We start from the raw sequence: 26,779 nt of genomic DNA on the forward strand, positions 1-26,779 counted from the left end.
GTTCCAACTCCATCTACACGTTTGCTAACGATACGACCATAGTGGGCCGGATCTCGAATAACGACGAGTCAGAATACAGGAGGGAGTTAGAGAACCTAGTGGAGTGGTGCAACGGCAACAATCTCTCCCTCAATGCCAGCAATATTAAAGAGCTGGTCATTGACTTCAGGAAGCAAAGTACTGTACACACCCCTGTCAGCATCAACGAGGTCGAGGTGGAGATGGTTAGCAGTTTAAAATTCCGAGGGGTGCACATCTCCAAAAATTTGTCCTGGTCCACCCACGTCGAAGCTACCACCAAGAAAGCACAACAGCGCCTATACTTCCTCCGGAAACTAAGGAAATTCGGCTTGTCCACATTAACCCTTACCAACTTTTACAGATGCACCATAGAAAGCATCCTATCTGGCTGCATTCATAGCCTGGTCATATAGTACATAGAACATACAGTGCAGAAGGAGGCCATTCGGCCCATCGAGTCTGCACCAACCCACTTAAGCCCTCACTTCCATCCTATCCCCGTAACCCAATAACCCCTCAAAACCTTTTTGGACACTAAGGGACACCTGGGACCCTGGCGCTGTGAAGCCACAGTGCTATCCACTTGTGCTACCGTGCCGCCCCAACTGCTCGGCCCAGGACCGCAAGAAACTTCAGAGTCATGAACACCGCCCAGTCCATCACACAAACCTGCCTCCCATCCATTGACTCCATCTACACCTCCCACTGCCTGGGGAAAACGGGCAGCATAATCAAAGACCCCGTCACCCGGCTTACTCACTCTTCCATCTGGCAGGAGATACAGAAGTCTGAGAACACGCACGAACAGACTCAAAAACAGCTTCTTCCCCGCTGTTACCAGACTCCTAAATGACCCTCTTATAAACTGACCTCATTAACACTACACCCTGTATGCTTCATCCGATGCCGGTGCTTATGTATACCTTGTGTTGCCCTATTATGTATTTTCTTTTATTCCCTTTTCTTCCCATGTACTCAATGATCTGTTGAGCTGTTCGCAGAAAAATACTTTTCACTGTACCTCAGTACATGTGACAATAAACAAATCCAATCCAATCCAATATTTACCTGGTCCTTTTTGACATTTCTTTTTATAAAAGTGGGTACTACATTAACCCCCTTCCAGTCAACAGGAAGAATCTCAGATTTCAGCGAACTATTAAAAGTAAAAGCTAGGGATTCACACAGCACGTGTCCCATCATCCCGACAGCCTTCATTTGGATAACATCCAGCTCAGCCGCTCTATCTATTTTCAAGTTCCCGTAACAGCCTCCCCGAACAGGCGCCGGAATGTGGCGACTAGGGGCTTTTCACAGTAATTTCATTTGAAGCCTACTTGTGACAATAAGCGATTTTCATTTCATTTCATTTCAAGTTCTTCTATCTGGAATATCTGATAATCTAATTTAAAATTGATAGGTGTACTCATAAAATCACTCAATTCGAACAGTCAAGCATCATTTTGAAGAATGAATACCATATAAAAACTAATTTCCCTGAACCCAATGATTCCTTTAGAATCTCTTTGAATATCTTTCAATAGCCCAATGCAATCCTAGAAAATACTCTTCACATAATTTCCCATTACCTCCAAAATTGTTGATGACCTTCTTTTCCATCAGCCCATTAGTTGATCCAAAAGCAACCTTTGTTTTCTTAAAATTCAATGCTGTTTAGTTGGTCTGGGAGTATTGGATCTGCACATACTTGATGAAACTAAGAGAGATCGAAGAGGCATGAAGTTTACACATATGTATACATAAAAAATCAATAGATAAATGAATAGTGTAAGAATATTGGCAGATGGCTAAGTCCTGATTTCAAAGAAGATAAAAGACCAAATCTAGACAATTATTCACCAGTTAGCTCAAAACCACTGACTGGTAGGAATGTATTCAAGTCCCTCAAAGGTGTACAGAAAGCATCTAGAAAATGAAATAGAATAAACAATAGTGAGTCTAGGTTTCAAAAAAGGAAGGTTGACCAACCATATTTGAATAAGCAACAGAAAGTGCAGGTAAGGATAATGTAGAAGGCAGCACGGTAGCATTGTGGATAGCACAATTGTTTCACAGCTCCAGGGTCCCAGGTTCGATTCCGGCTTGGGTCTCTATCTGTGCGGAGTCTGCGCATCCTCCCCGTGTGTGCGTGGGTTTCCTCCGGGTGCTCCGGTTTCCTCCCACAGTCCAAAGATGTGCAGGTTAGGTGGATTGGCCATAATAAATTGCCCTTAGTGTCCAAAATTGCCCTTAGTGTTGGGTGGGGTTACTGGGTTATGGGGATAGGGTGGAGTTGTTGACCTTGGGTGGGGTGCTCTTTCCAAGAGCTGGTGCAGACTCGATGGGCCGAATGGTCTCCTTCTGCACTGCAAATTCTATGTTCTAGAACATGCAATATATTTTCGAACGATTTGGACAAGGTACAACATAGTAGAGTCATGGCTACAGTCAGAGCTTCTAGAGTCAAGGAGCAGAGCGGCTTCCAAACAAGCTACCGAACTAAAAAAAGGCTGTTGTTTCCATATAGGAGGGTTAACTTAAATGGTGTTTGTTTCTCTTCTCACCACCCATCTATAAACAAAAAGGTGTCTTGATTTGTTTCCCCCTTTATAAGCGGTGGTGTTTTTGCCAACCCCTCAGTTTTGGTGTGATCTACTTTCTATTAATAACCCCACAGTATACCCGAGATAGGATGAACTCATACGGTTAGTTTATTTGCTGACACTCAAAACACGGGAGGCGAGGAGGGTTGCAATGTTGCTTCCTCTGCATTCATACAGTTAAAGAGAGATAGAGTAAAGAAAGACTTAGGGCAGAGACCATAGAGAAAAGGAATATTGTTTCATGTAGGTGGCTGAGTCCAGAATTTAAGTTCAATGAGGTATTCCTTCACTTGAGCTATAAACCGATATTGGATAATTCCCTTTTCAAGTGGTGTTATTTTCACACAATTTTTATAGAATTTTATAGAATTTACAGTGCAGAACAAGGCTATTCCGCCCATCGAGTGTGCACCAGCCCTTGGAAAGAGCGCCCTACCCAAGCCCACACCTCCACCCTATCCCCGTAACCCAGTAACCCCACCTAACCTTTTTGGATACTAAAGGCAATTTAGCAAAGCCAATCCACCTACCCTGCACATCTTTGGAAGGTGGGAGGAAACCGGAGCACCCGGAGGAAACCCACGCAGAAACGGGGAGAATGTGCAGACTCCGCACAGACAGTGACCCAAGCCGGGAATCAAACCTGGGGCCCTGGAGCTGTGAAGCAACAGTGCTAACCACTGTGCTACCGAACACCGAAATAGGCGCGCAGAGATGGCAAGGTTCTATCGGCCAATTTCCAACAGAAGTAATGTAGATGGAACCAGGTGTCCAACCTGGGCCAGGGTTCCTTGTCTTTTTGTATTGCTTTTCATCTCGTCTATTCCCTATAGACATAGACATAGAATTTGTCTATTCCCTGGTTTCCCCTTTCTTTTTTTATTAAATTTAGAGTACCCAATTTTTTTCCAATTAAGGGGAAATTTAGCGTGGCCAATTCACCTACCCTGCACATCTTTTTGGGTTGTGGGGGTGAGAACCACGCAGACTCAGGGAGAATGTGCAAACTCCACACGGAGTCCCGGGGCCAGGATCAAACCCGGGCCCTCGGTGTCGTAAAGCAGCAGTGCTATCCACTGTGCCACCGTGCTGCCTTCATTTCCCCTTTCTTTTATTTTTTGTTGTTACATTATTGATCCAGAGATGATTTGTGGACATTTGTCTTTAAGGCAAACAGCCGTTCTAATTCAAGCAGAAGGAAACCATGGCCTGTGCCATTAATTCAAATGGAAGAATCCAGAAGGCTGTGCGGATTTAAATTGTGGAATGGCACCAATGATAGAGATTGGCTGGGACTTGGTCTGATTTATTTGGCTGGTGCTCAATGAGTGAGTTCAGAAGGCTGTGCTCTGCCCAGTTACAGGTGGTGTTTGGATATTATACCTTTGGAATGTTTTTCTGGCAGCGGAGACAAAAGATCCAGAAAAATCCTCCCCAGAAAACCACTGCTTAGGGCAGAGGCCCGTACCGCAAGCTTAGCTTGGAACACCGAGAAACACCCAGTATCTTATGATGATCTGGGTAGATCAGGGGCATCAGCAGTGAACTTCCCAACGAGGCCACACTTAGCCCCTTTTCTGCACTGAAGAGCTCCATAATAATGGCGTCCCGATCTCTCAAGTCACAGACGCAACCCCCAAAACCTCCCCAAGCCCCAGCTCTCTCCAATAAGCTTGTGGGTGTTGGATTCCTGAAAACAGGGCCTGAAGGCAGGCTACAAACTGAAAGCAAAGTATGATGAAACAGGGACTCTGTCTCACTGGGAAAATTGAGAGTATAGGCAGAAACAAAAGGCACTGGAGTCTCCGCAGCCCCGCGCCAAAATCGCGTTTGGCACGGGGGGGGGGGCGAAGAATCACCTTTCACGCCAAAATCGGGCACGGCGCGTAATGGGAAGCGGAGTTGGGAGGGGAGATCAATTGGAGAGTATGGAGTGGGGCACTGCATAGGGTGAACGGGATCTCCTCTTGTGCAAGGATGAGCCTGATCCAGTTTAAGGTGGTGCACAGGGTGCATATGACTCGGGCGGGAATGAGTGGGTTCTTTCAGTGGGTAGCAGATGAATGTGAGAGGTGTGGGCAGAGGTGAGCAAATCACGCACACATGTTTTGGGGTTGCAAAAAATTGGGAAGAGTCTGGCTGGGAGTGTTCGTGCGCAGTCTTAGCCAGGGTAGTAGAGGAGGAGGTGGACCCGACCCTTTGGTGGCGATATTTGGGGTTTCAGAGAAGCCGGAGCTCATGGAGAGGAGGAAGGCCGATGTCGTGGCCTTCGTCTCTCTGACTGAAGCCTCTCTGACTGAATGGCGGCGAATTCTGTTGGAGTGGCGGTCGGCATCGCCACCTGGGGTAGCGGCTCCGTTGGGTGACCTGTACGACTTCCTGCAGTTAGAGAAGATGAAGTTTGAGTTAAGGGGCTCAGCAGGGAGTTTGAGAAAAGATGGAGGACCGCGTTTGAGGAGCTGTTCGTCACAGGGGGTGGGGGGAGGGACGATGATAAATGGGAAAAATCTGTACAGACTGTATAGTTGCTTGTTGGGAAGTATGTTTCCCGGGTGTTTATTTGTTGTAACCTGTTTTGATACAGGTTTGTAATAAAATACATTTTTTTTTAAATTACTTCCGGTTTTCCATTTTTTTTTTCAAAAGTGACGTCAGAGGGAAGCTGTGATCGGATTGGTTGATAGCAAATCTGCCCCAAATTTTTTTAAAAACACAGCTAAACTCGTAAACTTAAATTAAACTAATTAATTAATTAGAGATGGCTGGTCAGGTGTACTTGAGCTGCTTGATGTGGGAGCTGGCAAATCCCATTGCGAGCTGCAGCGACCTCATCTGCAGTAAGTGTTGGCTGCTCGAAGAGCTCCGGTTCAGAGTTGATGAGCTGGAGTCTGAGCTTCAAACACTGAGGCACATCCAGGAGGGGGAGACTTACCTGGACACCGTTTCAGGAGGCAGTCACACCTGTCAGAGTAAGTAGTTTAAATCCTGCCAGTGGCCAGGGACAGCAGGGTGTGACTGCAAGTCAGGCAGGTAAAGGGAACCAGCAGTCAGAAACTCAGGAGCCTCAGCCCTTGACCCTGTCCAACAGATATGAGGCAGGAAGGATGAGTCAGCTGACCAAGGCACCATGGTCCAGCAGGCCATTCAAGGGGAGGGAGCAAATAGGCAAGTTGTAGTTGTAGGGGATTCCATTATCAGGGGGATAGATAGTATCCTTTGTGAGCAGGATAAAGAGTCCCGCATGGTATGTTGCCTGCCCAGTGCTCAGGTGCGGGACATCTCTGACCAGCTTGAAAGGATACTGGAGAGGGAGGGGGAGGATCCAGTTGTTGTGGTCCATGTCGGTACCAACAACATAGGCAAGTCTAGGAAAGAGGACCTGTTTAGAGATTATAAAGAGCTAGGATTCAACTTAAAAAACACGTCCTCAAGTGTCATAATCTCCGGATTACTGCCCGAGCCACGTGCAAATTGGCATAGGGAGGCAAGAATAAGGGAAGTTAACACGTGGCTGAAAGAGTGGTGTGGGAAAGAGGGGTTCCTTTTCATGGGACACTGGCATCAGTTTTGGGACAGGGGGGAGGGACCTATACCGTTGGGATGGTCTCCACCTGAACCGAGCTGGGACCAGTATTCTGGCGAAAAGAGTAAATAGGGTGGTCAATAGGACTTTAAACTAAAGATTGGGGGGGGAAGGGAAAGTCAGGGAGCCAAGAGGTGAAGTAATCAGCGGGGAGCGTAACTGCTTAGGAATACAAAAAAAACACGAACAGACAAAACTCGAGTGGTTACGATTGTCCCCATCCCACAAAATATGACAGTATATGGAAAGGCTCAGTCAACCAAGGTCCACCACACTAAGAAAACAAAAAGGGACGGTCAATAGAGAATTAAAGGTGCTATATTTAAATGCGCGCAGTGTACGGAACAAGGTAGATGAGCTTGTGGCCCAGATTGTGACTGGCAGGTATGATGTGGTAGGCATCACAGAGACATGGTTGCAGGGGGTTCAGGACTGGCATTTAAACATCCACGGATTCACAACCTATCGAAAAGACAGAGAGGTGGGCAGAGGGGGCGGGGTTGCCTAGTTAATTAGGAATGAAATTAAATCAATAGCACTAAACGACATAGGGTCAGATGATGTGGAGTCTGTGTGGGTAGAGTTGAGGAACCACAAAGGCAAAAAAACCATAATGGGAGTTATGTACAGGCCTCCTAACAGTGGTCAGGACCGGGGGCACAAAATGCACCACGAAATACAAAGTGCATGTCAGAAAGGCAGTGGACCCAAAGAAAGGGAATTCATTGAATGTTTACAGGAGGGCGTTTTGGAACAGCTTGTGATGGAACCCATGAGGGAACAGGCCATGCTGGACTCAGTGTTATGTAATGAGCCAGACTTGATAAAAGATCTTAAAGTATGGGAACACTGAGGAGGCAGTGATCATAATATGGTAGAATTCAGTCTGCAATTTGAAAGAAAGAAGGTAGAATCAGATGTAAAGGTGTTACAGTTAAATCAAGGTAACGACAGGGGCATGAGGGAGGAACTGACGAAAATCGACTGGGAGCAGAGCCTAGTGGGAAAGACAGTAGAACAGCAATGGCAGGAGTTTGTGGGAGTAATTGAGGACACAGTACAGAGGTTCATCCCAAAGAAAAGAAAGGTTATCAGAGGGGGGATTAGGCAGCCATGGCTGAAAAAAGGAAGTCAGGGAATGCAACAAAGCAAAAGAGAAAGCCTATAATGTGGTAAAGAGTAGTGGGAAGTCAGAACATTGGGAAGGCTGCAAAAACAAACAGAGGATAACAAAGAGAGAAATAAAGAAGGAGAGGATCAAATATGAAGGTAGCATAGCCAGTAACATTAGGAATGATAGTAAAAGTTTCTTTAAATACATTAAAAACAAACAGGAGGCAAAAGTAGACACGGGCCGCTCCAAAATGACGCTGGTAATCTAGTGATGGGAGACAAAGAAATAGCTGACGAACTAAATAAGTACTTTGCGTCAGTCTTCACTGAGTGGGCAAGTGCGAGGTCTTGCACTTTGGAAAAAAGAATAGAGGCATGGACTATTTTCTAAACGGTGACAAAATTCATAATGCTGAAGTGCAAAGGGACTTGGGAGTCCTAGTCCAGGATTCTCTTTTTTTTTTAAATATATTTTCTTGAAATTTTTTTCCAAACAACAATGTTTTCCCTCTTACAAAGCAAACGTAACAGTAATGAAATTTTTAACAGTGCACAAATAACTAAACCCCATAATCTTTTGACATAAACTAAACTAAACCCCCCCCCCTCCCCCCCCCCCCCCCCCTCCCCCCTGGGCTGCCGCTGCTGGTCTTCCCTCTAACGTTCCCCTAGGTAGTCGAGAAATGGCTGCCACCGCCTGGTGAACCCTTGAGCCGATCCTCTCAGGGCAAACTTTATCTGCTCCAGTTTAATGAACCCCGCCATATCGTTTACCCAGGCCTCCAGTCCGAGGGGTTTCGCCTCCTTCCACATGAGTAGGATCCTACGCCGGGCTACTAGGGATGCAAGGCCACAACGTCGGCCTCTTTCGCCTCCTGCACTCCCGGCTCATCCGCAACTCCAAATAGAGCTAGCCCCCAGCCTCGTTTGACCCGGGCCTTCACCACCTTCGAAATCACTCCCGTCACTCCCTTCCAGTACCCCTCCAGTGCCGGGCACGCCCAAAACATATGTGCGTGGTTTGCCGGGCTCCCGCCGCACCTCCCACATTTGTCCTCCACTCCAAAAACCTGCTCAATCTTGTTCCCGTTATGTGTGCTCTATGTAGCACCTTAAATTGAATCAGGCTAAGCCTGGCGCATGAGGAAGAGGAATTTACTCTGCTTAGGGCATCAGCCCACATACCCTCCTCTATCTCCTCCCCTAGTTATTCTTCCCACTTTCCTTTTAGTTCGCCCACCAACTCCTCCCCCTCTTCCCTCATAGAACATAGAACAATACAGCGCAGTACAGGCCCTTCGGCCCACGATGTTGCACCGAAACAAAAGCCATCTAACCTACACTATGCCATTATCATCCATATGTTTATCCAATAAACTTTTAAATGCCCTCAATGTTGGCGAGTTCACTACTGTAGCAGGTAGGGCATTCCACGGCCTCACTACTCTTTGCGTAAAGAACCTACCTCTGACCTCTGTCCTATATCTATTACCCCTCAGTTTAAAGTTATGTCCCCTCGTGCCAGCCATTTCCATCCGCGGGAGAAGGCTCTCACTGTCCACCCTATCCAACCCCCTGATCATTCTGTATGCCTCTATTAAGTCTCCTCTTAACCTTCTTCTCTCCAACGAAAACAACCACAAGTCCATCAGCCTTTCCTCATAAGATTTTCCCTCCATACCAGGCAACATCCTGGTAAATCTCCTCTGCACCCGCTCCAAAGCCTCCACATCCTTCCTATAATGCGGTGACCAGAACTGTACGCAATACTCCAAATGCGGCCGTACCAGAGTTCTGTACAGCTGCAACATGACCTCCCGACTCCGGAACTCAATCCCTCTACCAATAAAGGCCAACACTCCATAGGCCTTCTTCACAACCCTATCAACCTGGGTGGCAACTTTCAGGGGTCTATGTACATGGACACCTAGATCTCTCTGCTCATCCACACTTTCAAGAACTTTACCATTAGCCAAATATTCCGCATTCCTGTTATTCCTTCCAAAGTGAATCACCTCACACTTCTCTACATTAAACTCCATTTGCCACCTCTCAGCCCAGCTCTGCAGCTTATCTATATCCCTCTGTAACCTGCTACATCCTTCCACACTATCGACAACACCACCGACTTTAGTATCGTCTGCAAATTTACTCACCCACCCTTCTGCGCCTTCCTCTAGGTCATTGATAAAAATGACAAACAGCAACGGCCCCAGAACAGATCCTTGTGGTACTCCACTTGTGACTGTACTCCATTCTGAACATTTCCCATCAACCACCACCCTCTGTCTTCTTTCAGCTAGCCAATTTCTGATCCACATCTCTAAATCACCCTCAATCCCCAGCCTCCGTATTTTCTGCAATAGCCTACCGTGGGGAACCTTATCAAACGCTTTGCTGAAATCCATATACACCACATCAACTGCTCTACCCTCATCTACCTGTTCAGTCACCTTCTCAAAGAACTCAATAAAGGTTTGTGAGGCATGACCTACCCTTCACAAAGCCATGCTGACTATCCCTGATCATATTATTCCTATCTAGATGATTATAAATCTTGTCTCTTATAATCCCCTCCAAGACTTTACCCACTACAGACGGGAGGCTCACCGGTCTATAGTTGCCGGGGTTGTCTCTGCTCCCCTTTTTGAACAAAGGGACCACATTTGCTGTCCTCCAGTCCTCTGGCACTATTCCTGTAGCCAATGATGACATAAAAATCAAAGCCAAAGGTCCAGCAATCTCTTCCCTGGCCTCCCAGAGAATCCTAGGATAAATCCCATCAGGTCCCGGGGGCTTATCTATTTTCAGCCTGTCCAGAATTGCCAACACCTCTTCCCTACATACCTCAATGCCATCTATTCTATTAGCCTGGGGCTCAGCATTCTCCTCCACAAATTATCTTTTTCCGGAGTGATTACTGACGAAAAATATTCATTTAGTATCTCGCCTATCTCTTCAGACTCCACACACAATTTCCCATCCCTGTCCTTGACTGGTCCTACTCTTTCCCTAGTCATTCGCTTATTCCTGACATACCTATAGAAAGCTTTTGGGTTTTCCTTGATCCTTCCTGCCAAATACTTCTCATGTCCCCTCCTTGCTCGTCTTAGCTCTCTCTTTAGATCCTTCCTCGCTACCTTGTAACTATCCATCGCCCCAACTGAAACTTCACTCCTCATCTTCACGTAGGCCTCCTTCTTCCTCTTAACAAGAGATTCCACTTCCTTGGTAAACCACGGTTCCCTCGCTCGACGCCTTCCTCCCTGCCTGACCGGTACATACTTATCAAGAACACGCAGTAGCTGATCCTTGAACAAGCCCCACTTCTCCAGTGTGCCCAACACTTGCAGCCTACTTGCAGCCTACTTCTCCACCTTATCCCCCCCAAGTCACGTCTAATGGCATCATAATTGCCCTTCCCCCAGCTATAACTCTTGCCCTGCGGTGTATACCATCATTAACGTAAACGTCACCGAATTGTGGTCACTGTCCCCAAAGTGCTCTCCTACCTCCAAATCCAACACCTGGCCTGGTTCATTTCCCTGGTTCATCTCTCGGTATATCTCTGACACCTTGCCCTCTCCGACCCACACCCCTGAAAGCACTCTGTCCTGAATCCCCTGTGTCGGGAGCAGCGGAAATTCCCTCACCTGTTGTCTAGTAAACGTCCTCACCTGCATATATCTCAGGAAGTTTCCCCGGGGCAACTTATACTTTTCCTCCAATGCTCCCAAGTTCGCAAAAGTCCCATCTATAAATAAATCTCCCACCCTCCTAATTCCCAACTGGTGCCAGCTCTGAAATCCTCCATCCAGTCTTCCTGGGGCGAACCTATGGTTGTTCCTAATTGAGGACACCCCGCACCCCTCTCTGTCGCCTCCACTGTCCCCGATATTCAATGTTGCCGCCACCACCGGGTTCGTGGTAAACTTTTTTGGCGAGAACGGTAGCGACGCCGTCACCAGCGCCTCTAAACTCGTCCCTTGACAGGACTTTCTCTCCAGTCTTTTCCACGCCGCTCCCTCACCCTCCATCATCCATTTACGTATCATTGCCACATTGGCGGCCCAATAGTAATCGCCCAAGTTCGGTAGTGCCAATCCACCTCTGTCCCTACTACGCTGAAGGAACCCCCTCCTTACTCTTGGAACTTTCCCTGCCCACACGAAGCTCGTGATGCTCCTGTCTATTTTATTGAAAAAGGTCTTAGTGATTAGTATAGGGAGACATTGAAATACAAATAAGAACCTCGGGAGGACCATCATCTTAATTGCCTGCACCCTGCCCGCCAGCGACAGAGGCTGCATGTCCCACCTCTTGAAGTCCTCCTCCATTTGTTCTACCAGCCGTGTCAGATTAAGTCTGTGCAAGGTTCCCCAGCTCCTAGCGATCTGAATCCCCAGGTATCGGAAGTTTCTTTCCACTTTCCTTAGAGGCAGGCCTTTTATCTCTCTACTCTGGTCTCCTGGATGTATCACAAATAATTCACTCTTCCCCATGTTTAGCCTATACCCCGAGAAATCCCCAAACTCCCTCAACATTCGCATAACTTCTATCATCCCCCCCGCTGGGTCCGACACGTATAACAATAGGTCATCCGCATATAACGAGACTCGGTGTTCTTCTCCCCCTCTAATCACCCCTCTCCTTTTCCTGGAGTCTCTCAACGCCATGGCCAGAGGTTCAATTGCCAACGCGAACAACAATGGAGACAGCGGGCATCCCTGTCTTGTTCCCCTATATAGTCGGAAATACTCCGATCTTTGTCGACCCGTAACTACACTTGCCGTTGGAGCCCCATAAAGAAGTTTGACCCAGCTAATAAACCCGTTCCCGAACCCAAACCTCCTTAACACTTCCCATAAATACTCCCACTCCACCCTATCAAATGCCTTCTCTGCATCCATTGCCGCCACTATCTCTGCCTCCCCCTCCACTGGGGGCATCATTATCACCCCTAATAGTCGTCGCACGTTAACATTCAGTTGTCTCCCTTTTACGAACCCTGTCTGGTCTTCGTGCACCACCCACGGGACACAGTCCTCTATCCTCGATGCCAGTACCTTTGCCAGCAATTTGGCGTCCACGTTCAATAGTGAAATAGGTCTATAGGACCCGCACTGCAACGGATCTTTATCCCGCTTCAAAATTAGCGATATCGTCGCCTCCGACATTGTCGGGGATAAAGTCCCTCCTTCCCTGGCCTCATTGAACGTCCTCACCATCAACGGGGCCAACAAGTCCACATATTTTCTGTAAAATTCCACCGGGAACCCGTCTGGTCCCGGAGCCTTCCCTGCTTCCCAGTCCCTTAATAACCTCGTCCACCCCAATCGGTGCCCCCAGGCCTACCACCTCCTGCTCCTCCACTTTCGGGAACCTCAATTGATCCAGGAACTGCCGTATCCCCTCCTCTCCCTCTGGGGGTTGAGACCTATACAGTCCCTCATAAAAGGTCTTGAACTCCTCATTTATCTTTCCTGCTCTTCGCACCGTGTCTCCCTTTTCGTCTCTAATTCCTCCTATCTCCCTCGCTGCTGTCCTCTTTCGCAATTGATGAGCCAGCAGGCGACTAGCCTTTTCCCCATATTCATACCTCCTCCCCTGTGCCTTCCTCCACAGCACCTCCGCCTTTCTGGTGGTCAGAAGGTCAAACTCCGTCTGGAGTCGTCTCCTCTCCCTGTACAGTCCCTCCTCCGGGGTCTCTGCAAATTCCCTATCCACCCTTAAAATCTCCCCCAGTAATCTTTCCCTTTCCTTGGCCTCTGTTTTCCTTTTGTGGGCCCCAATGGAGATCAGCTCTCCTCTGACCACCGCTTTTAGTGCTTCCCATACCACTCCCACAGGGACCTCGCCGTCGTCATTGACCTCCAGGTATCTCTCAATACACCCCCGCACTCTTGCACACACTCCCTCATCCGCCATCAATCCCACATCTAATCGCCAGAGTGCTCTCTGCTCCCTTTCCTCTCCTAATTCCAGGTTCACCCAATGTGGGGCATGGTCCGAAACCGCTATGGCTGAAAACTCAGCTTCTTCCACACTAGAGATCAACGACCTTCCCAAAACAAAAAGATCTATCCGGGAGGACACCTTATGGACATGGGAGAAGAAGGAGAACTCCCTAGCCCTAGGTCTAAGAAATCGCCATGGATCCACTCCCCCCATTTGGTCCATAAACCCCTTAAGCACCTTGGCCGCTGCCGGCCTTCTTCCGGTCCTTGAGCTGGATCTATCTAGCCCCGGGTCCAGCACAGTATTAAAGTCCCCTCCTAAAATCAAGTTTCCTACCTCCAGGTCCGGTATACGCCCCAGCATCCGTCTCATAAATCCCGCATCGTCCCAGTTCGGGGCATATACATTAACCAACACGACCTCCATTCCCTCCAGCCTGCCACTCACCATTACATATCTACCTCCGCTATCTGCTACGATGTTCTTTGCTTCAAATGCTACCCGTTTCTCCACCAAAATGGCCACCCCTCCGTTCTTTGCGTCTAGTCCTGAGTGGAACACCTGTCCCACCCATCCTTTCCTTAACCTAACTTGGTCCGCCACCTTTAGGTGCGTCTCTTGGAGCATGACCACGTCTGCCCTTAGTCCTTTCAAATGCGCGAGCACTCGGGCCCTTTTTATCGGTCCGTTCAGGCCTCTCACGTTCCACGTGATCAGCCTCACTAGGGGGCTACCTGCCTCCCTCCCGTGTCGACTAGCCATTACCTTCTCTAGGCCAGTCCCATATCCCGCCTCCGCGCTCCCACTCGCCCCCCCAGCGTCGCATACCATCCCCGTCCACCCACTCTTTAGCCATTTCCTTTTGGATTTCCGCAGCAGCAACCCAGTTGTCCCCCCCCCCCCCCCCCCCCGTCAGATCTCTTTCTAGCATGATTGCTCCCCCCATATTACTTCCGTAAGTCAGCTGACTTCAACTGACCCCGGCTACTCCTGCTCACTCCTCGACCCCCCCCCCCCCCCGTGTGGGGAACTCCCATTCGCCTTGTGCCTGTCTTCCCGCCATATTCTTTCTGGCGCGGGAACATCCCTTTACCTGACCCGCCTCTTGTGGCGCAGCTCCCTTTCCCCTCCCCCTCCCCTTCCTCATTCTCCATCTATGTCCCGTCTTTCCCCCCTCACCGGCGCCCACATTTCCCAATGTCTCCCCCCTTCCCAATTTACTTCTCTATTAACATCAACCATAACATTAACAATAACATTTCCTGCAGTATCAGTCCCTCAGTTCCGATCCAATTTCTCCTCTTTGATAAAGGTCCATGCTTCTTCCGCCGTCTCGAAATAATGCTGTCTCTCCTGATACGTGACCCATAGTCTTGCCGGCTGCAGCATCCCGATCTTCACCCTTCTTTTTATGCAACACCTCCTTGGCTCGGTTAAAGCTCGCCCTCCTTCTCGCCACCTCCGCACTCCAATCCTGGTACACCCGTACCACTGCATTCTCCCATCTGCTACTCCGCACCTTTTTAGCCCATCTCAGGACCTCTTCTCTGTCCTTAAGGCGGTGAAATCGCACGATTATCGCCCTGGGTGGTTCTCCCGCTTTTGGTCTTCTCGCCAGGATCCGATGTGCCCACTCCACCTCCAAGGGGCCCGTAGGGGCCTCAGCACCCATCAGTGAGCTCAGCATCGTACTTGCATAAGCTCCACCGTCCCCTCCTTCCACACCCTCAGGGAGACCCAGTATCCGAAGGTTCTTCCTTCGCGCTCCGTTTTCTAGGGCCTCGATCCTTTCAGTACACTTTTTATGAAGTGCCTCGTGCATCTGTGTCATAACCGCCAGGCCCAGGATCTCGTCCTCATTATCCGTCACCTTCTGCTCCACCACGCGGAGCTCTGTCTCCTGGGTCTTTTGTGTCTCCTTGAGCCCCTCAATTGCCTGTAGCATCGGGGTCAGCACCTCCCTCTTCAGCAGCTCCACGCACCGTCTCAAAAATTCATCCTGTTCGGGCCCCCATGTCGCCTGCGCTTTCTCCGCCGCCATCTTGTGCTTCTCCCTTTCTGTCTCTTTGGTCAACGATTCCTCGCGCTGCAGCCGCCGCCGCCGGTTTTTTCCTCCTCCGTTGGGGGGGGGACTCCCTTCTCACTCACCCCACACCGGGTTGCGTCGCACAAAAATTTCCCGTTGGGGCTCTTAAAAGAGCCCGAAGGTCCGTCGGAGCTGGAGCCGCCGAAACGTGCGGCTAGCAAGGCATCACCGCAACCGGAAGTCAGTCCAGGATTCTCAAAAGGTAAACTTGCAGGTTGAGTCCGTAATTAAGAAAGCAAATGCAATGTTGTCATTTATCTCAAGAGGCTTGGAATATATCGACACATCGACATGGATGCCACTATTACACGTGAGACCACCACCCACCAGGTATGCGGTACATGCTCGTGCGACTCGGCCAACGTTGTCTACCTCATACGCTGCAGGAAAGGATGTCCCGAAGCGTGGTACATCGGCGAGACCATGCAGACGCTGCGACAACGAATGAACGGACATCGCGCAACAATCACTAGGCAGGAATGTTCCCTTCCAGTCGGGGAACACTTCAGCAGTCAGCCTCTGATCTCCGGGTAAGCGTTCTCCAAGGCGGCCTTCAGGACCCACGACAACGCAGAATCGCCGAGCAGAAACTTATAGCCAAGTTCCGCACACATGAGTGCGGCCTCAACCGGGACCTGGGATTCATGTCGCATTACATTCATCCCCCACCATCTGGCCTGCGAAATCCTACCAACTGTCCTGGCTTGATACAATTCACACCTCTTTAACCTGGGGTTACCCCATCTTTGGATCTGTAAGGATTTAATCACCTGCTAATGGTTGCATTCCTAGCATTGTTTGGCATCTTTGAATTTGTCTATATATGTGTTTCTGGAACAGACCTCTTCATTCACCTGAGGAAGGAGCAGCGCTCCGAAAGCTAGTGACATCGAAACAAACCTGTTGGACTTTAACCTGGTGTTGTAAGACTTCGTACTGTGCTCACCCCAGTCCAACGCCGGCATCTCCACATCTTGGAATATAAAAGCAGGGAAGTACTTCTGAAGCTTTATAAAGCACTAGTTAGGCCCCATTTAGAATACTGTGAGCAATTTTGGGCCCCACATCTCAGGAAGGACATACTAGCACTGGAGCGGGTCCAGTGGAGATTCGCACGGATGATCCCAGGGATGGTAGGCCTAACATACGATGAACGTCTGAGGATCCTGGGATTATATTCATTACAGTTTAGGAGGTTGAGGGAAGATCTAATACAAACTTACAAGATAATGAATGGCTTAGGTAGGGTGGACGTAAGGAACTTGTTTCCATTAGCAGGGGAGACTAGAACCCGGGGGAATAAAACTAGAATAAAAGGAAATCATTTTAGAACAGAGATGAGGAGAAATTTCTTCAGCCAGAGAGTGGTGGGTCTGTGGAATTCATTGCCACAGAGGGCGGTGGAGGCCAGGACGTTGAGTGTCTTTAAGGCAGAAGTTGATAAATTCTTGATTTCTCGAGGAATTAAGGGCTATGGAGAGAGAGCGGGTAAATGGAGTTGAACTCAGCCATGATTGAATGGTGGAGTGGACTCGATGGGCCGAATGGCCTTACTTCCACTCCTATATCTTATGGTCTTATGGTCCGGATTAAACTCCATCTGCCATCTCTCCGCCCAAGTCTCCAAACAATCTAAATCCTGCTGTATCCTCTGACAATCCTCATCGCTATCCGCAATTCCACCAACCTTTGTGTCGTCTACAAACTTACTAATCAGACCAGTTACATTTTCCTCCAAATCATTTATATATACTGCAAACAGCAAAGGTCCCAGCACTGATCCCTGCGGAACACCACTAGTCACAGCCCTCCAATCAGAAAAGCATCCTTCCATTGCTACTCTCTGCCTTCCATGACCTAGCCAGTTCTGTATCCACCTTGCCAGCTCACCCCTGATTCCGTGTGGCTTCACCTTTTGTACTAGTCTACCATGAGGGACCTTGTCAAAGGCCTTACTGAAGTCCATATAGACAACATCCACTGCCCTACCTGCATCAATCATCTTTGTGACCTCTTCAAAAAACTCCATCAAGTTAGTGAGACACGACCTCCCCTTCACAAAACCATGCTGCCTCTCAATAATACATCCATTTGATTCCAAATGGGAGTAGATCCTGTCTCGAAGAATTAACTCTAGCAATTTCCCTACCACTGATGTAAGGCTCACCGGCCTGTAGTTCCCTGGATTATCCTTGCTACCCTTCTTAAACAAAGGAACATTGGCTAATCTCCAGTCCTCCGGGACATCACCTGAAGACAGTGAGGAACAAGGATTTCTGTCAAGGCCTCAGCAATTTCATCTCTAGCCTCCTCCAGTATTCTGGGGTAGATCCCATCAGGCCCTGGGGACTTAGCTACCTTAATATTTTTCAAGACGCCTAACAACTCGTCTTTTTGGATCTCAATGTGACCCAGGCTATCTACACACCCTTCTCCAGACTCAACATCCACCAATTCCTTCTCTTTGGTGAATACTGATGCAAAGTATTCATTTAGTACCTCTCCCATTTCCTCTGGCTCCACACATAGATTCCCTTGCCTATCCTTCAGTGGGCCAACCCTTTCCCTGGCTACCCTCTTGCTTTTTATGTACGTATAAAAAGCCTTCGGATTTTCCTCAACCCTATTTGCCAATGACTTTTCGTGACTCCTTCTAGCCCTCCTGACTCCTTGCTTAAGTTCCTTCTTACATTCCTTGTATTCCACACAGGCTTTGTCTGTTCCCAGCCTTTTAGCCCTGACAAATGCCTCCTTTTTCTTTTTGACGAGGCCTACAATATCTCTCGTTATCCAAGATTCCCGAAAATTGTCGTATTTATCCTTCTTCCTCACAGCAACATTCTGAATTCCTTTCAACTGACACTTGAAAGCCTCCCACATGTCAGATGTTGATTTACCCTCAAACATCCACCCCCAATCTAGGTTCGTCAATTCCCGCCTAATATTGTTATAATTAGCATTCCCCCAATTTAGCACATTCACCCTCGGACCACTCTTATACTTGTCCACCAGCACTTTAAAACTTACTGAATTGTGGTCACTGTTCCCGAAATGCTCCACTACTGAAACTACTACCACCTGGCCGGGCTCATTCCCCAATACCAGGTCCAGTACAGCCCCTTCCCTAGTTGGACTGTCCACATATTGTTTTAAGAACCCCTCCTAGATGCTCCTTATAAACTCTGGCCCGTCCAGGCCCCTAGCATTAAGTGAGTCCCAGTCAATATTGGGGAAGTTGAAGTCTCCCATCACAACAACCCTGTTGTTTTTACTCGTTTCCAAAATCTGTCTACCTATCTGCTCCTCTATCTCCCGCTGGCTGTTGGGAGGCCTGTAGTAAACCCCCAATATTGTGACTGCACCCTTCTTATTCCTGATCTCTCCCCATATAGCCTCACTGCCCTCTGAGGTGTCCTCCCGTAGTACAGCTGTGATATTCTCCCTAACCAGTAGCACAACTCCACCACCCCTTTTACATCCCCCTCTTACATCCCCCTCTATCCCGCCTGAAACATCTAAATCCTGGAACGTTTAGCTGCAAATCCGGCCCTTCCCTCAACCAGGACTCTGTAATGGCAACAACATCATAGTTCCAAGTACTAATCCAAGCTCTAAGTTCATCTGCCTTACCCGTAAAACTTCTTGCATTAAAACGTATGCACTTCAGGCCACCAGGCCCGCTGTGTTCAGCAACTTCTCCCTGTCTGCTCTGCCTCAGAACCATACTGGCCCTATTCCCTAGTTCTCCCTCAATGCTCTCACCTTCTGATCTATTGCTCCCGTGCCCACCCCCCTGCCTTATTAGTTTAAACCTTCCCGTGTGACACTAGCAAACCTCACGGCCAGGATATTTATGCCTCTCCAGTTTAGATGCAACCCGTCCTTCTTGTATAGGTCACACCTGCCCCGGAAGAGCTCCCAGTGATCCAGATAACGGATACCCTCCCTCCTACACCAGCTATTTAGCCACGTGTTTAGCTGCTCTATCTTCCTATTTCTAGCCTCACTGGTACATGGCACAGGGAATAATCCCGAGATTACAACCCTAGAGGTCCTGTCTTTTAACTTTCTGCCGAACTCCCTGAACTCCTGCTGCAGGACCTCATGCCCCATCCTGCCTATGTCGTTAGTACCAATATGTACAACGACCTCTGCCTGTTTGCCCTCGCCCTTCAGGATGCCCGCTACCCGTTCGGAGACATCGTGGACCCCGGCACCAGGGAGGCAACATACCATCCTGGAGTCTCTTTCACGTCCACAGAAGCGCCTATCTGTGCCACTGACTATAGGGTCCACTATGACTATTGCTCTTCTGCGCTTTGACCCTCCCTTCTCTTCTGAATATCAGAGCCAGCCATGGTGCCACTGCTCTGGCTGCTGCTATTTTCCCCTAATAGGCTATCCCCCCTGACAGTATCCAAAGGGGTATACACCTGTTCGAGAGGGGGACAACCACAGGGGATTCCTGCACTGACTGCCTGCCCTTTCTGGTGGTCACCCATTTCTCTGCCTGCACCTTGGGTGTGACCACATTTATATAACTGCTATCTATGACGCTTCCCGCCACCTGCATGCTCCTAAGTGCATCCAACTGCTGCTTCAACCGTACCATGCGGTCTGTGAGGAGCTCCAGTTGGGTGCACGTTCTGCAGATGAAGCCATCCGGAACGCTGGAAGCCTCCCGGACCTGCCACATCTCACAGTCAGAGCACTGCACCCCTCTAATTGACATTGCGTCAATTAATTAGTAAATTAAATTTAAAAGTTTTTTTTTTTTTTAAAGTTACTGTTATCTACATGTTTCCTAGCACTAGATTTCTACTATAAATGTGAAAGGTAAATACAGTACTCTCCGATCTCTGGCTTAGATACCCCTCTAAATTATAATTAAGTAACTAGTTTAATTAGTTTACCATTCCTTAATTTTTTTAATTTAGTGTAGATTCCAAACCAGCCAATCAGGTCACAGCTTTTTTGTGAAGTCACTTCAGTTCCCTCCCTCCCCACAATTTGAAAAGGTAATAAAAGTAAAAATGAGTAAAAATCACTTACTTACCTTCCGAGGGTCTCAGATGCTCTCTGGTTCTCTCCCTGCAGATTAAAAGTTACAGGCCAGAAGAACGAGAGAGAACAAAACAGTAGGGAAAAAGCACCTTCTCCTACTCTGCACCGAATTACCTCACTGCACCAAATTACCAAGCTCCAAATTCCCACTCTGGATGTGTCTCACTCCGGCTGTGTCTCCTTCACTTGCGCAAAGCTTACTGAGTGCGCTTTCTGTCTGTCTTTTATACAGACTTCAGCTGACCAGGGTGACTCATACTACTTAAACTTCAAAGAGAAGAATACAATGTGCACCTTTGTGCCCCTAAACAGGCCTCAGATGACTGACAGACAACTGCCTCTCAGCAATTAGGGTGGGGGCAGCTTCAGCCAATCAGACACTAATCTACACACTGCACTTTTGACTGAAAAACAGCAGAATTAGACTTACCACTTACCTTTCCTGATGACCTCACTGCACCAAATTACCAAGTTCCAAATTCCCACTCTGGATATGTCTCACTCTGGCTGTCTCCTCCACAGCCATGACATGTCCAATCTTGGCTCTTGCACCAAGTTCCAGTCTCCACACACTATTAAATCATGAGAATCCAAGTCAGGGATGTCCTCACACCTTCTTTACAAACCCTACATCATCGCAGTTGGGACCATACAAGCTTACCAATGCCACCAACCTCTCTTCCAATGCCCCTGTCACTATTACATACCTACCTCCCTGATCTGCCACCACTTTCTCCATCTGGAACCTCACTCTTTTACTAACCAAGACCGCTACCCCTTCCTAAGCCTCACCGGATCTTTCACCCTCAAGTGAGTCTCTTGCAGCATCGCCACATCAGCTTTCAAACCTTTTAGGTGCATAAGCACCTTCTTCACTGGGCCTCCCAACCCCCACATGTTCCATGTAACTATCCTAACCAGTGGTCCCTCACTCCCCCCTCCCTTCCTATTCACCATCATCATAACTCTGGGCCCTGCCCCATGGGCCTGACCCGCCCCTATCCATTGTTAATATCGAACCCGTTCTCCCCTCCCAGAAATCCACCCTTCATTTCCTCTCGAAAAAACTTCACCCAGTATCGATTCTCTCCCCCACGCCTTTTCACACTCCCCAGGCCCATTGAAACCTGCTCGCCAGGCTCCAATGTCCGCAGCCCCTCCCCCTACCACACTCCATTCACTAGCCGACTTAGGTTTGCTAGTGCGGGGGTCCCTGCCCAGGCCTTCCCACCCCTCCTGCCCAGTCCCAGGACCACCAAACACACACATCTCAGAAAAAACCGTTATGGCAAAGAATAACAATAAAACATTTTACATCTAACAGCATGAAGTAAAAATAAAAATGTATGTCAAAACTACATATATACACTCTCCCAACTCCCCTTCCACAGTCCACAACACCTCTTCAGTCCCATTCTTCACTTTTGCCCCAAGCCTTCTGCCTTCACAATCGCCTCCGCCGCCTCCACCATCTCAAAATAGACATCTCTGGCGTTGTAGGTCACCCTCAGCTTCGCAGGATACACCACTCCAAATCGCACCCCGCTGTTGTACAATGCCGTCTTCACTCGGCCGAAAGCCAGTCGCCTCACCAGTTCCACCGTCAGTCCTGATGAATGTGATCTGCTCCAGCCCACTGCACCTCCCGCTTCTGCTTTGCCCAGCGCCTTCAATGCCACCGTCATTTCCTTTCTCATTACCTCCATATATTTTGCGAACTGCTTCTCTAATTCTAACAATATCACCTCAGTCATCTTCCCTGCCATAAGCAGTGTGGTCCCACCCAGTAGCCCAGCCTCTGCCATCTTGCCAACTCCCGGGCTGGCCCTTTCACTCAACGGTGAACCCACACTCCCTTCCTTCTTCACAACTGTTTTCCTTTGACTTTCTGACATTCTTTGCCTTCTTTATACCTTCCTGCACCCAATCATTCACAAATTGCCCCTAGGACAGGACATTAAAACTCCTAAAAACACACCTCAAGCACGAGTAAAACAACTAAGGAAACTAAGGAAATTCGGCATGTCCACATTAACCCTTACCAACTTTTACAGGTGCACCACAGAAAGCATCTTATCGGGCTGCATCACAGCCTGGTATGGCAACTGCTCGGCCCAGGACCGCAAGAACCTTCAGAGAGTCGTGAACACCGCCCAGTCCATCACACAAACCTGAATCCATTGACTCCATCTACACCTCCCGCTGCCTGGGGAAAGCGGGCAGCATAATCAAAGATCCCTCCCACCTGGCTTACTCACTCTTCCAACTTCTTCCATCGGGCAGGAGATACAGAAGTCTGAGAACATGCACGAACAGACTCAAAAGCAGCTTCTTCCCCACTGTCACCAGACTCCGAAATGACCCTCTTATGGACTGACCTCATTAACACTGCACCCTGTATGCTTCATCCGATGCCAGTGCTTATGTAGTTACATTGTATGCATATGTTGTGTTGCCCTATTATGTATTTCCTTTTATTCCCTTTTCTTCTCATGTACTTAATGATCTGTTGAGCTGCTCGCAGAAAAATACTTTTCACTGTACCTCGGTACACGTGACAATAAACAAATCCAATCCAATCCAAATCCAATCCAATCCAACATGCGACTTTCCCTCTACATGCCGCCACCGGAAGTCCGTTAACCAGCTTTTATGTGGAACTTTGTCAAAAGCTTTCTTAAAATCTACATAGACAACATCCAGTACATTCCCTTCGTCTACCTTCTCTGTTACTTCATCAAAAAGTTCAATTCGACTGGTCAAGCTCAAATCATTTTTTTACAAATCTATGCTGGCTCTCCTTAATTAACTTCTCCCATTGCCAGTTGACATTTTCCTTGATATTGTACCTAAAACTGTACCAATCACAGATGTTAAGCTAACTGGTCTTTCCTTCATACCCTTTCTTGAATAAGTGTGTCACTTTTGCCACCCTGCAATCCTATGGCATCTCCCCCAAATCTCGGGAAGATTGATAGATAAGAGCAAGCTCTTCCCGAACTCCACCCCACTTCCTTTAGAAACCTGGGATACAAACCATCTGGGCAGCTGATTTATCTATCTAAAGCATAGCCAGACTGGCAATGGGGATAAAGTGGAGCTGCCACAGCCACAGGACTTTTCGCCACCAGCCAGCCTCATCTTGGCTTGGAGAGGCCTCCGCCCCGAGCGGCGCCCTGGCGCTCATCGGTAAGCTAGAACCGTTTGACGCCGACATAGACGATTGAGCGCAGTATGTTGAGCTGGTGCAATCTTTTTCGAACACCACCACAGATGACGAACGGCGGACCGTCACACTGTTGACCACTGTTGGCGGTCAGGTTTACGCATGAATAAAGAATCTCACCTACCCAGACAGACCGGACACGCTTCCCGTTCGTGACGTTTGTTGACCTGGTTGAAAGGCACCCAAATCCACAACCTGATCATGGTCCGGAGGTACCGGTTTCACACTGCTTCACAGACCCCGACTGAATCAAACGGAGAGTTTTTGACGTGCCTGCGAATTTGGGGCCGTCCGAGCTGAATCCCTGCAGGACCGTTTTGTTTGTGGGCTGCGAGACCGGGAGATGAAGCAGAAACTGTTGATGGAGACTCCCCTCACCCTCCAAAGAGCCGTTGATATCGCGCTTTCCCAGGAGTGTGCCGAGCAGGGACGCAAAGAGCTCCAGGGCTTAGCAGTCCTCAACATCGGGCGTCAGCGGGACAGCTGGCTGGCCGAAATGGGAAATGATCACCAGGGAAGGAACCACCACAGGTTCCGCAACCGTCGCCGCAACTCACCTTGGAGTGACTGCGGAGCTTCCCCCTGACCCAGCGCTCCAGGAAGGCGGCCAACAAAATCGGGCAGGACACTGCAACCAGGAACGAGGCGTTTGGAGGTCACATGGGGGCGCCATTCCCCGGCAGCAGGCCAGTCGTCACCCGCCCCCGAGAGAACGGACAACTACCTCGATGACCCAGAATCTGAGGACCAATCCCTGCTGCTGCACTGCGTTACAGGTCAATGGACTGCACCGATCCATGTTACGCTGCAGATCAATGGCCACCCCACCAAGATGGAACTCGACATGGGTGGGGCGCAGTTTCTGTTGTCAGGACGTTCGCCGCAATCTGGACTGGCCTCCAGATACTGGAGCTTCAGGACACAGTGCCAGGCTGACCATGTATACCAGTGTTATAACCTACCTGCCTACCATTGGCTGGGGACTAATGACAATCCCACAATCCTGTGGGAGTATGAGCTTCCCCAATGAGGGGGGCGGAGAAACCATTAGTAAACCCTATGTATAAATAAAGCTGGCCAGTTTGGAACCAGCAGGAAGAAATGTGCAGCAAGGGAAGTTGCTGCTGCTGATATATATATATGTGTGTTATTGTAAATAAATGTTATTACTTTATGCTCTTAAAACTTGTGCTGGATTCTTCTTGGCCCTTACAAAAATCAGGGAACGCTTGGCGATCATGGGCACTACCCATGTGTCTGTAGTCAATCCTCATGCTTGCCGCTGATAGTTGTCAGCAGCGACAGGCCCAGCTTGCTGGACATGATTGGCTACTACACCTTTTGGATTTTGTTTATTGTGTTACTGACTGCTTCTATCTTTATTACTACTAATAACCACAATGTGCGAGTGTGTTCTATGTATTGGGCAAATGACCACACAAGTATTCAGTATAATCACAGTTTATTGCTGAACATAGGATTAGTTCTATACTTAATAAATTACACGCTACTACATCTTAGACTATTATCTAGCAGTTTAAATGACCTTTACTTAACTTCCAAGTGACCGGCTCTGTGCAGGTTAGAGAAGGCCTTTATCTGGTTCCCCACGTGTGGCGGCTGAAGGTTGTCTGGTTCGTCTAGGCTGAGTGTCGTCTTTCAGGTGGAGATCACAGGTTCTTGAACTTGGCTGGTCGATGTGCTGCAGTTGGATGACAGAAGCCGGTCTCCCACACGAGACAGAATGTTGGTTGAGCAGTTCCTCTTATCCTCCGATCCTTCGCACTCTTTTGGCGGTCCCAGGTAGGGATCCAATGGATCAATAGGATTTTGATCACCCTAATTGATTCTGGCCAATTAGGGGCGGGTACCTTGATGGCTGGGAGGGTCCTAGTTGGTCATGGCTGTTAGTGTACAAGGCATGTAGGCACTCCCAAATAAGGCAAATAGGCACCCCCGACTCTGCTACTAATGGTAAGTTTCAATCTGAAGTCCATTGTTCTGGGGAGACCTGTGAATGGCCTCTAGCAGGTGTGAGTTTCTGTACAAGTCAGAGTTGTTGTTTACATATAAACAAGTTATGCCCTGCTGTCTATGTCCCAACCTGACCACAATTCCCATAATTCCTTGCGGGCAGCCATTTTAGATGGCCACAATTGTCACGTGTACAGAGGTACAGTGAAAAATATTTTTCTGCGAGCAGCTAACAGACCACTAAGTACATGAAAAGAAAAGGAAATAAAAGAAAATAAATAATAGGACAACACAAGGTACACAATGTAACTACATAACACCGGCATCGGTGAAGCATACAGGGTGTAGTATTAATGAGGCCAGTCCATAAAAGGGTCTTTAGGAGTCTGGTGACAGTGGGGAAGAAGCTGTTTTTGAGTCTGTTTATGCGTGTTCTCAGACTTTTGTATCTCCTGCCCGATGAAGAAGTTGGAAGAGTGAGTAAGCCGGGTGGGAGGAGTCTTTGATTCTGCTGCCCGTTTTCCCCAGGCAGTGGGAGGTGTAGATGGAGTCAATGGATGGGAGGCAGGTTTGTGTGAAGGACTGGACTGTGTTCACGACTCTCTGAAGTTTGTTGCGGTCTTGGTCCGAGCAGTTGCCATACCAGGCTGTGATGCAGCCAGATAGGATGCTTTCTATGGTGCATCTGTAAAAGTTAGTAAGAGTCAGTGTGGACATGCCGAATTTCCTTAGTTTCCTGAGGAAGTAAAGGCGCTGTCGTGCTTTCTTGGTGGTAGCGTCGACGTGGGTGGACCAGGACGGATATTTGGAGATGTGCACAGGGGTGTGTACAGTACTTTGCTTCCTGAAGTCAATGACCAGCTCTTTAGTTTTGCTGGCATTGAGGGATAGATTATTGTCACTGCCACAGTCCACTCGGGTCTCTATCTCCCTCCTGTATTCTGACTCGTCGTTATTCAAGATCCGGCGCACTATGGCCGTATCGTCAGTAAACTTGTAGATGGAGTTGGAACCAAATTTTGCCACACAGTCGTGTGTGTACAGGGAGTACAGTAGGGGGCTAAGTACGCAGCCTTACGAGGCCCCGGTATTGAGGACTATTGTGGAGGAGGTGTTATTTATTCTTACTGATTGCGGTCTGTGTGTCAGAA

General features: G+C 48.5%; 1 protein-coding gene across 5 annotated transcripts in view; it reads right to left on the reverse strand.

The window, feature by feature from the left end:
- Window positions 1-26,779, reverse strand: part of nr2c2 (nuclear receptor subfamily 2, group C, member 2) — a 618,321-nt gene that overhangs the window by 547,615 nt on the left and 43,927 nt on the right. For 3 of the 5 annotated variants that reach the window (XM_072471981.1, XM_072471979.1, XM_072471976.1), the window contains exon 3: window positions 1,611-1,738. The exons of 1 other annotated variant lie outside the window; for it this stretch is intronic. The gene's annotated coding sequence lies outside the window, so the exon portion shown is untranslated. Of the gene's footprint in view, window positions 1-1,610; window positions 1,739-20,420; window positions 20,456-26,779 lie in introns of all 5 variants that reach the window. One more of the 5 variants, XM_072471977.1, reaches the window with a different exon arrangement.

The sequence above is a fragment of the Scyliorhinus torazame genome, chromosome 13 (assembly GCF_047496885.1).
Source record: "Scyliorhinus torazame isolate Kashiwa2021f chromosome 13, sScyTor2.1, whole genome shotgun sequence".
In the NCBI taxonomy this organism is placed as follows: domain Eukaryota; kingdom Metazoa; phylum Chordata; class Chondrichthyes; order Carcharhiniformes; family Scyliorhinidae; genus Scyliorhinus; species Scyliorhinus torazame.